General features: G+C 44.7%; 1 non-coding gene across 1 annotated transcript; it reads right to left on the bottom strand.

Annotated features, from left to right (window-relative positions):
* Positions 1–3864: 3864 nt before the first annotated feature.
* Positions 3865–3936, bottom strand: TRNAQ-UUG. Its single transcript has one exon. It is a non-coding gene; the product is annotated as a tRNA-Gln (tRNA).
* Positions 3937–10860: the final 6924 nt, after the last annotated feature.

The following is a 10860-nucleotide window of genomic DNA, read 5'->3' as shown; positions in this document are numbered from 1 at the left end:
AGCGAGAATTGTTAGAAAGTTCTTCCTATTGCCCCTTTAACTTCCACCCACAGATTCTCATTCTCTGCCTCTGTTGCTACCCTTCAAGCTTTGTTTTCCTCCCCACATAGGCATGTGTTCTTTTCTCAAGAGTCTGAGCTTCCGTAGTCCTCACTATTCTGATTCTTTCTAGCAGTTACCATATAGAGCCTACCTTGGCTCCGGTGCAGAGAAAAGGACTTCTGCTTACTATTTTACTAGTTCTTGCCACACCGCTATGCAAAAGGCAACGTTGTTGTCTCTTTTCCTTTACAAATGAGGCTCCTAATGTTTTTTCCCAGATTTATTGAGATAATTGACATGTATGATTGTGTAAGTTTAAGGCGTACAACATGATTTGTTTTACATGTGAATTGTGAAATGATTACCACAGTAAGTTGTTGTTTTTTTTTTTTAAAGACCACAATAAGTTTAGTTAGCACGTCCATCATGTCACATAGTTACAATTTCAGAACATTCGAATTGCTTACCCAAATGCACCCAGTTAGTGGCAGGGTGATATTCATCAACGTTCTCCTGCAATGCCTAGGATTGAACCTGATTCTTCGAATGCCCTTGGGCTGGCTCAGAGTAGAGGATCTCTATCCTGACTCCCCAATCTGAGGACAAACTCTTGATCTCAGATTTCTCATCCATGACCAGGACAGAAACATGTCTCTAGATAGGTACTTTTTTTTTTTTACTTCTTACATTGAAAAATACACATTCAGAATAATGAATACAACATAATGTGCATTTTAACAAATTTTTGTCGTGAACAAGCTATGTAACCTCCACCCAGGACAAGAAACGGAATAATACCAGTAGCAGGGTATCTGGCTGGCTCAGACAAAAGAGCATGTGACTCTTAATCTTGGGATTGTGAGTTCAAGCCCTACATTGGGTATAGAGATTACTTTAAAAAATAATAATAATAATACCACCACCCCCAGAAGACTGTTGCTTTTCCAAACATGGCCCTCTCTCTTTCCCAGGGATACTGGATATCCTTACTTACATGGGAATTTTTGCTTTACTTGATAGTTTTACCATCTAAGTTTATAGCTCTAAACAATATACAGTAGTTATTTTTGCCTGTTTAGCAACTTTATATAAATGGAGTCATATATTATTTATTCTTTTGTATCTGCCTTCTTTTGCTCAATACTTTTTTTAAAAAAGACTCATCCATTTTGTTGGTGTATAATATCTTATTGTATGGCTTTACTGTAAATTATTTATCCATTCTACTGTTGGACATTTGAGTTCTTTCCAATTTTTGACTATCATGTTGCCAAAAACACTCTTATACATGTCTCTAAGTGCTCAAATGCCCACATTTCTGTGGATATATGTACAAGAGCGAAATTGCTAGATCATAGGGTGTGAGTATCTTCAGCTTCAGTAATGTCAAATTAGTTTCTACTAGTTTACATTCCTGTGAGAGTTCACATTATTCTGTTCTTAAAAAGAGTCAGCACATCATTCTGGTGGGTGTATAGTGTTATCTCATTGAGGCTTTAATTTGCATTTTGCTATGATTAATGATGCTTTGCATCTTTTCATATGTATATCAGTTATTTTTTTAAGATTTATTTATTTATTTATTTATTTATTTATTTATTTATTAGAGAGCAAGCACAGGGTGGGCAGAGAGAAATTTTTTTTTTTTTTTAAGATTTTATTTATTTATTTGACAGAGAGAGGCACAGCGAGAGAGGGAACACAAGAGGGGGAGTGGGAGAGGGAGAAGCAGGCTTCCCGCTGAGCAGGGAGCCCCATGTGGGACTCGATCCCAGGACCCTGGGATCATGACCTGAGCCGAAGGCAGACGCTTAACGACTGAGCCACCCAGGCGTCCCAGAGAAATTTAAGCAGACCCACCTCTGCTGAGTGCAGAGCCCTACAGGAGACTCGATCTCAAAACCCTGAGATCACCAACTGAGCCAAAATCAAGAGTCTGAGCCTTTACCCACTGAGCCACCAGGGTGCCCCTTAAGATTTTATTTTTAAGTAATCTCTACACCCAACTTGGGGCTTGAACCCACAACCTCAAGGTCAAGAGCTGCATGCTCTACCCACTGAGCCAGCCAGGCATCCCTATATCAGTTATTTTGGATTTCCTTTTTTTGTGCAGTGCTAGTTCAAATAGTTTGCTATTTTTCTATTAGGTTGTCTTTATTCTTATTGATTTTTTTATTTTAAATTCTTACTGATTATTACAAGTTCTTTAAATAATCTAGAAACCATTTCTTTGCCAATTATACATTACAAATATCTTTTCTAATTCTGAGGCTTACTTTTTCACTTTCTTTTTGGGGTTTTTTGATAAGAAGAACATAAGAGTATCATACTAATATGGTGACATAGACTAAGCTTTTAGAACTTTCTGTGTCTTGTTTAAGAGGACTTTCCCTACCCTGAGGTCATGAAGATATTCTCTTATGTTTTCTTCCAAAAGCTTTATTGCTTTTCCCTTCCGGTTAAGGTCTATGATTCACATGGAATGTATTGCTGTGTTTAGTGTAAGTTGGGAGGAATTTGATTTCATGTTTTTCCATTTGGACAACCAATGCTCCCAGAATAATTTATTAAAAAGTAGATTATTTTCCCTCCTGCTCTGTTGTGCTACCTTTGTCATGAATCACTTCTCCACATACGTGTGGGGCTGTATCTGGGCCCCCTGCCCCCCTTATGTTCCATTGGCATGTTTGTCTCTCTTGCACCAGGACCACACTATCTTAACTCCTATAGTTTATAGTTGATAATAAGCTTTAGTGTCTGGCAGAGCAAGCCCTCCCACCTCTCATGCCTACGTATTTTTGAGGGTGGGATCTTTCATACACACAAATTCATTCAAACGTATTTGCAGTGTGTGGGGGTGGGGGGGTGGGGAGGAGGGGTGCTCAGGGGAAATAAGAGCAAGGATCCTGTTTCCATGGCATCCTCCCAAGGGGCAGGCACATAGAGCCACAGTGCCAATCACCCTGTAGGGAGATCACAAATGCGTCAATGGGCTCCCTCGTCACTCATCGCAGGGGGCCAGACACCTCCCAAAACCCAGAGACAATTCAAAGAAGACAACACTCCAGGCGCACCTCTTCCCCTCTATCCCAGAGACACACCCTTTCCTGCAAATCACGCGCGCCTGGCCAGCACCCAAAACACCCCCAGCCCTGGACAGATTCGCCAATAGACGTGCTCAACCCTGTTGGTGAACCCTATAGAGATTCCTACCCCCTAAGGGAGAAACATCCCATCCAGAGGGTGAGAAACGGCGAGCGGAGATCCCCTGACCGGCTGGCGCCGCCCGAAAAACAGACACGGACAACCTCACCGCCTACTGCCTGAGTGCCGGACAACCAATCAAACCCACTTCGCTATGTGACCGACTCACAGACGGAATGGATCCAAACACACTCCCTCCTCCCCAGCCTGTTACTGTTTCCCGCGCTCCTTGGCTCCGCCCAGCATTTCATTCCCGGTTGATGAAGCAGCAATCGATCGCACTCCGCACACCCGCCAATAGGAAGAAGGATTCCCAGCGGCAGGGGGTGGGGGGGGTCTCCTAGTCCCGAAGGCTGCGGTCGGAAGCAGGCTCCCTGGGGTCCCTCGGGCTCCTTCGCCCTCCTTTCCAAAGTAAAGTCACTCTCGGTCTCCACCAACACTTTTCCGCCCGGCCTCTCACGCATGCGCACTGCGGCTCTCAGGCCGGCCCTGAAAGGAGAGAGGGGGAGGGACCCTAAACCGCGATCCCCTAGGTCACGGGGGTAACGGCACAGCCCAAGGTGGCCGCCGCCGCCAGCAGTCCTCAAAACAGGAATTGTAGAACCAAAAGGTTTGAAGAGGTCCCACCGAGATTTGAACTCGGATCGCTGGATTCAAAGTCCAGAGTGCTAACCATTACACCATGGGACCCGCTGGCTGCTTTAGGCGGCCGGGAGGCTTCTCAAGCCACATGGCGCGCGGAGCTGCCTTCCCAGAGCGGCGGCGGAGGCCCGGTTCTCCCGCCCGGGCTCTGCGCTCCGGGCCCGAGGCCGCTCGGGCGGGCGGAAGCGGGGAGCCGCAAAGCGCTTCGGCGGCCCCGACGTTGCCAGTGCCGGGTGTCATCTCCTGTCGCCGCTCTTCCTGCTCTCCTCCCGGGGTCCTGCCCTGCGCCGGGGAAGCCGGGAGGACGGCGGACTGCGGCCGCTGCCGGGAGCGGAAGGCTCGGCGCGCGCATCCCGGGCTCCGGGCTTGTTTATTTATTTATTTCCACGAGCCGCTCCCTGCGCGGCCACTGTGGCCAAGCGGGGAGGGAAGCGCGCTGGCACGTGGGGGGACGGCGGTTCAAAGCCCGGGCGCCCCAAGCGCGAACGGTCGGGGCGTGGACTGGAAAGCCGCCTCTCTACCGAGACCCAGAACGTTCTGCTTCCGCGTCCCGCTTTACGGGAGACTTAATGGGACTGCCGGGGGGAGGGGGTGCGGGGGGTGCGTTTCAACCTGCGGGTTTTTGATCAGCGGGAGACAGACTCCCTCTTGGGCTTTTCCAGGTCAACTTTTTAATAACCTTTTATAACATTTGACTCAGCAGTTTCACTTTTGTAACTTTATCCTAAAGGACTACGAGTTCAAGGATGTTCTCAGCTGCGATGTTCACAATGGTGAAGAATAGAACATAAAGGCGAAAATCGATTTAGTAAATATTGACAATATTTGAACGATTAATACTGTGCAGGAATTTAGGGGATGAGTTTTTATTGTATTGACATAATTTTGATGTATTATGTATTACGCTGATTTATTGTATTAACATGAAAAGAGCGACAGGCCTAACCAAACCAAACCAACACCAAAAATCTACTTACCAGTTAGTATGTATAATAAAATCCCACTTATCTACAAACAGAAAAACTGTAAGGATGTGTAATAGACATTTGCCATTTATTTGCCCTGGGACATGGGACCGGCTGCCTTTCTTGAGGCATCCAGCATGGTGTAGGTCTGGGTGACAGCAGGGCTATGCTCCAAGACAGATACACTCCCTCTCCAGAGTGACTGTGTGTCCCTTAGCCTGGCCAACTGGACTTAGAATCCAAAGCGACTGATGCCCAGAAACAGGGACGTTTTAGAACTTGTTCTGCTGCTGGTGGTAGCTGTGACACCCAGTGTCTCAGGGACACTGACAGCAGCCATGCCATGTCCACTGGCGGCAGAGGTCGGATCCTAACCAGACTGCCCCAGATCCTGACCTTGCCTGGGTTCCTGCTTGCCTAGTTCCCCCTCGTTCTTGTCCATTTTCTTGAGTTGCTTTTCCTCTGATGCCATGAGCTATCCGACTTCCTTCCAAGGAGTCCTGTTCCTGTTTAAATTAACCTAGAATCTGTTTCTCTTGCCTTCGGTCAAAAACCTGCTTAGCTCCAATCCAAAAAGGTCTGCTGTGGACAGATATCCCTGGGGAATACATTCTCACAGTTTATGATTTACTGTATTGCTTAAAAATTTTTTTTATAAGTCTTGTATATTGTCAGAAGAAACATTACAGTTTTTCCGTTTTGAGGAGTGAACCAAACTCACACTGAGTTCCTATGGTGAGATAAGGGTGTCTCTTTATTAGGCTGGAGTAACAATATCAAATTGACTTGATATCAAATGGCTTTAGTCTCTCTGGTTTCCCATCTATTTCCTTCTTTTTTTTTTTTTTTTTTTAAGATTTTATTTACTTATTTGAGAGAGAGAATGAGATAGCGAGAGAGCATGAGAGGGGGGAGGGTCAGAGGGAGAAGCAGGCTCCCTGCTGAGCAGGGAGGCTGATGCGGGACTCGATCCCAGGACTCTGGGATCATGACCTGAGCCGAAGGCAGTCGCTTAACCAACTGAGCCACCCAGGCGCCCCCATCTAGTTCCTTCTTACAAGTGCTCTGTACCCGTGAAAGTGTATTGAAATTAAATTTTCAGAAGCTACGTAGAAATCCTAAAGAGTTGCGATTATGCCCTTTGAAAGTGTACAGGAGATAGTTCCTTCTGTCCAGTGGGAGAACTTCTCCCTCCTCCCACTCCCTAGTTCTTCCTTTCCAGTACCCTCCACTTCTCAGCTGGAAACATCTTACCAGCCCAAATGAGACCCTCACTAAATCCCCACTCGTGAATTCCTCAAGTGACATAAAAGGATCATCTCCCTGCCAGCTTTTGTCATTACTTGCTGGAATTATAGGTAATTGTGTTCTGTGGCTCAGTCTCTCCCATCGTCCCTCCCCCATGTCCCCTTGGTTGGACTGTGAATTCTTCTGGGGACAAGGCTCAAGACTGGCTGATTTTTAAATATGGCTAGTGCCATACCAAACATACTCATTGAACCCCCTCAGAGGGCACAGGAGAACTCAGGAGGGAGAAAGAACATTCTCTTTAACATCACATTCGTTAATTTTGAGACAACAGAGAAAAGAGAGACAATATGTAATCCCCCTGCCCCGCATCACTAGTTTCTTTTAACATTAAATCCGTAATGCATGACACCCCAGGGATGGCATCGGCTTTGAGCACAGATCTCAACCTCCACAAGGTGGCTCCTCAAGCGCAGGGAAGTCTGGGCTCTGTGGGAGGCGGGGTTAGCCTGGCTTCGGCGGTGGCACCTGGGATTGAGGGCTGAACTGAGGCAGAGGGTACCCCAGAAAGTTTAATGAGGTCAGAGGTTAAGAAAAGACAGCTAAAGTCCGGATTAGGGACTTTTAAGGTATTCTCCCAAGTTTCTTGTGAGCCTACAAATGGCTAGCGAATGGAACAACAGGTACAGTAATGTTTTGAGTGAAGTGGAAAGAATTCATGTTCACTGTCAAGTCCAAGTCAGTTTCCTTTATCCATGCTGACGCTGCTCACAGCTAGCTGCGATAGAATCAGCCTTGCTCTGTGTCCTTGCCACCCAGGACAGGTGACATGTGCCACAAATCCCCTACTTTGCCTTGGGAGCCCCAGCTATGCCAGACAAGCCATAAGCCCCACCTTGTGCCAGGTGACACGTGAGGCCCTGAGTCTCTGAGCCTGCTGCCCGGCCCCCTGCTCTGGACCTGGCATTCCAGAGGCTCTGACGGGGAAATCTGGCTGCTTACTTTCTTTGAACAAAGCAGCATCCACATTGTATCCTTTTCTTGAAGGTTTTTCACTTTCTCCTTTTAAAATAATTATTTTATCTTTTCAGGTTTTAAAGGTGAAGCATTTATTATGGAAAATGTAGAAAATGCAGTGAAGTAGAAAGATTTTCAAATAACTACAATTCCAACAAGCACTTTTTTAAAAAGTTTATTTTCTTTTTAAGATTTTATTTATTTGAGAAAGAATGAGATAGAGCATGAGAGGGGGGAGGGTCAGAGGGGAGAAGCAGACTCCCCGCTGAGCAGGGAGCCCGACGCAGGCCTCGATCCTGGAACTCCAGAATCTTGACCTGAGCTGAAGGCAGTCGCTTAACCAACTGAGCCACCCAGGCACCTAAAAAGTTTATTTTCTTTAGTAATCTCTCCACTCAACATGGGGCTCAAACCCACGACCCTGAGATCAAGAGTCCCATGCTCTTCTGGCTGAGCCAGACAAGTGCTCCCCAACAAGCATCTTTGACATTTGATTTTTTCCACTTCCTGTTTTAAACTGCATTTTTACATAGTCTTCACTGTATAATTGTATATTCTGCTTTTGTGCTTAACATAATAATGACATGTGACTTAAAAACCTTGTTTCTTCTTTCCTTAAAATATTTACATGGGTAATACATGAGCACAATACAAAATTCACAAGGTATAAAAGGAAACGCACAGACAAATAAAACTTCTTGACTATAATTTTCTGCTCTCAGAGGCAATTTCTGATGCTCTCCTTCTAGACATATTTTATTCTTACATAAATATACATGAATATGCATACTCCTTTTTTTTCCTTTTTTTTTTAAAGTAAGCTTTATGCCCAAAGTGGGGATTGAACTCACAACCCCGAGATAAAGAGTCTCACACTTCACCAACTGAGCCAGCCAGGCACCCCATACTCCTTTTCTTTTAAAAAAAGTGGAAACACTGGGGCATCTGGGTGGCTCAGTCGGTTAAGTGTCTGACTTCAGCTCAAGTCATGACCCCAGGATCCTGGGATCGAGCCCCGCATCGAGCTCCTTGCTCAGTGGGGAGCCTGCTTCTCCCTCTCCCTCTGCCTGCTGCTCCCCCTGCTTGTGCTCTCTCTCTCCCTGACAAATAAAATCTTAAAAAAAAAAAAAAGTGGAAATACTGTTCTGCACTTTGTTTTACTCAGCACCATATCTTGAGGATTGTTCCATAATAGTACATACATCTAATTAAATAGTATTTTATTGAGATATTATTTACATAAAGTAAAATGCACAAACCTTAACTGAAGAAATCAATTATTTTTTTTTTTTTACAAATGTATGCATAAACCTGTGTGACTATCACCTAGATCAAGATATACAGCATTTCCATCATCCCAGAAAGTTCCCTGGGATCTTTTCCAGTCATTCCCTATCCTGCTCCCCTGAAATCACTACTCTGGTTTCTATCACTGAAAAATTAGTTTTGCCTATTCTTTAAGCATATATATATAAAGAACAAAGCACAAAATGATATCTTTTGCTCAACATAGTGTTTTCAAGATTTATCCATGTCACTTTATATATCTGAGGTATGGTTTTTTCCTATTGTCAAGTAGTATTCCATTGTAGGAATACCAAATGTATTGGTCCAGTTGATGGGCATTTGGGTTGTTTCCAGTTTGGGGTTAATATACATAAAGCTGCCGTGATCATTCTTGTGCAAACCTGTTTCGGGCTTGGGTATACACCGAGAATGGGATTGCTGGGTCATAGGGTAAGCGGACATTTACATTTATCAGGAATTGTCAAACAGCTTTCCAGAGTGGTTGTACTATTTTACCCTCCCACCAGCAGCATATGAGAGCATTTCAGGGGCTTCACATCTTAGCTAAGAGGTGGTATTGTTAGTCTTAAATTTAACCACTCTGGTGGGTGTGCAATGATCTCTGGTTGTGGTTTTAATATGCATTTCCCTGGTAGCTAATGATGTTGAACTTCTTTTTTACATGCTCCCCAGCCATTTGGATATCTTCTTTTCTAGGTGCTTCTTCAAGTATTTTGCCCATTTAAAACAACTGCCTTTACCTTACTGATTTATAGGAATTCTTTATATATCTGGGATATGCATCCCTTTTTTTAAAAAAAGATTTTATTTATTTATTCATGAGAGACAGAGAGAGAGATGCAGAGGCAGAGGGAGAAGGAGGCTCCCCGCGGAGCAGGGACTCCGATGCGGGGCTTAATCCCAGGACTCTGGGATCATGACCTGAGCCGAAGGCAGATGCTTAACGACTGAGCCACCCAGGCGCCCCTTCTTTTCACTTTCTTAATAGTATCCTTTGATTGGCAGAAGGCTTTAATTTCAATCAAATCAAACGTATGGTTTTCTTTTCCTTTTATGATTCATGCCTTCTGTGTCCTTGCATGCAGAGAGCTGGGATCCTTTGCCAAGCACACAGGGTAGGAGAGGGACAGATTATTCAGTTACATAATTAAAACTTTGATAATCGCTTGGTAAAATTTCAAGTAGGATAAGAGACATAGATTTTTATAAGGGAGACTTGTATGAAGCCAGAGCAGGAAGGCTGAAGGGCATAAGGCCCGCTGGAGCATCCAGGCAAAGGATTAAGAAAAAGAAGAGCTGCATTCAGGTATGAATCCTCTGTGAAGGTCATTCAATGTACGGTTCAGTGGAAGAGATGGCGTAGAGACAGCGACCAACTGGGAAACTGGTGATCCTGAAACTTGCTGGTGTCCAGAACACAGACTATGTGCCTATCAAGACTCTAGAATATCAAGAATGGGAACTGGTAGGAAAAATGAGCGTGTTAGCATGTGTTAGTGATTCGTCTTTAGGATGGTCCCATAAGGAAGACAAGTTTCAGGCTGAAGGTGCCCTGTTTTAAAGCAGGTGTAATATGGTTTCTTTAAGAGTGGCTTGCAATCCAAGTTTCCTGGAAGTCCTATAATTTGGAGCCTTGCAGGTCCAGAAAAGCTGAATTCTCTACCCCAAGAGAAAGCACCAACAGAGACAGGAGACTTAGCTGGAGACCAGGTTAAGCAAAAGACCAGCCTATTTACATTGCAATGTTTTCATCATTTTCTGCTCACAAAGAGGAGAAACCTGGGAGCAAAGAGCAGATTATAGTCTCTCTGTCCCTCGGAGGAAGATTTCAAATAGCCTCAAGGCAGAAGCCATTTAACTGAGTGCCAGAGGGTAAAAGAGGCATAGAGTCCTGTGGTTACCAGAACAGGTTTCCCAGTCTCAAAGACCATGTCTAGACAAGATGTCTGGAATTGACTGGAAATGACAGAAAACCTCTTAAGTTTTAGAAACCTCTAATAAGATTTCATTAGCAATTCAATTTCCTTAAAAATCTTACTGATAACTGCCAGTTAGTTTTACCTCCTACGGCCATCCCCGGGCAGGAAGTGGGCAGTTAAAGCTTTGACAGGCCACAGAAGGGTCACCCTGCCCGAGGACCACTCAGATGGGGATATGGACGATAATGGACAAGGGGACCCCTCCTTGACAGAAGAACCTGGAACTGCCAGATGGGCTGAGCAAGGCACCCCCTCTACTGCTAGGCTTGGAATCCCTGATCTTCCTCCTGATCATAGCACACCTGTGGTCTGCCCCGCCTCTTTACCCCACCTGAGACCGTTTAAGACAAGTTTAAACTTGGGTCAAGTTTCTGGTACTTGTAGGTAAAAGCATTCTAATAGATAACCTTTTCATAGTGGCTTATACATATTTTTGGTCTATTAAAAGTCAAAAA

The sequence above is a fragment of the Phoca vitulina genome, unplaced genomic scaffold (genome assembly GCF_004348235.1).
Source record: "Phoca vitulina isolate PV1807 unplaced genomic scaffold, GSC_HSeal_1.0 scaffold40, whole genome shotgun sequence".
In the NCBI taxonomy this organism is placed as follows: domain Eukaryota; kingdom Metazoa; phylum Chordata; class Mammalia; order Carnivora; family Phocidae; genus Phoca; species Phoca vitulina.
The sequence above is the reverse complement of the archived record's forward strand: the minus strand, read 5'-3'. Positions and strand labels throughout refer to the sequence as shown.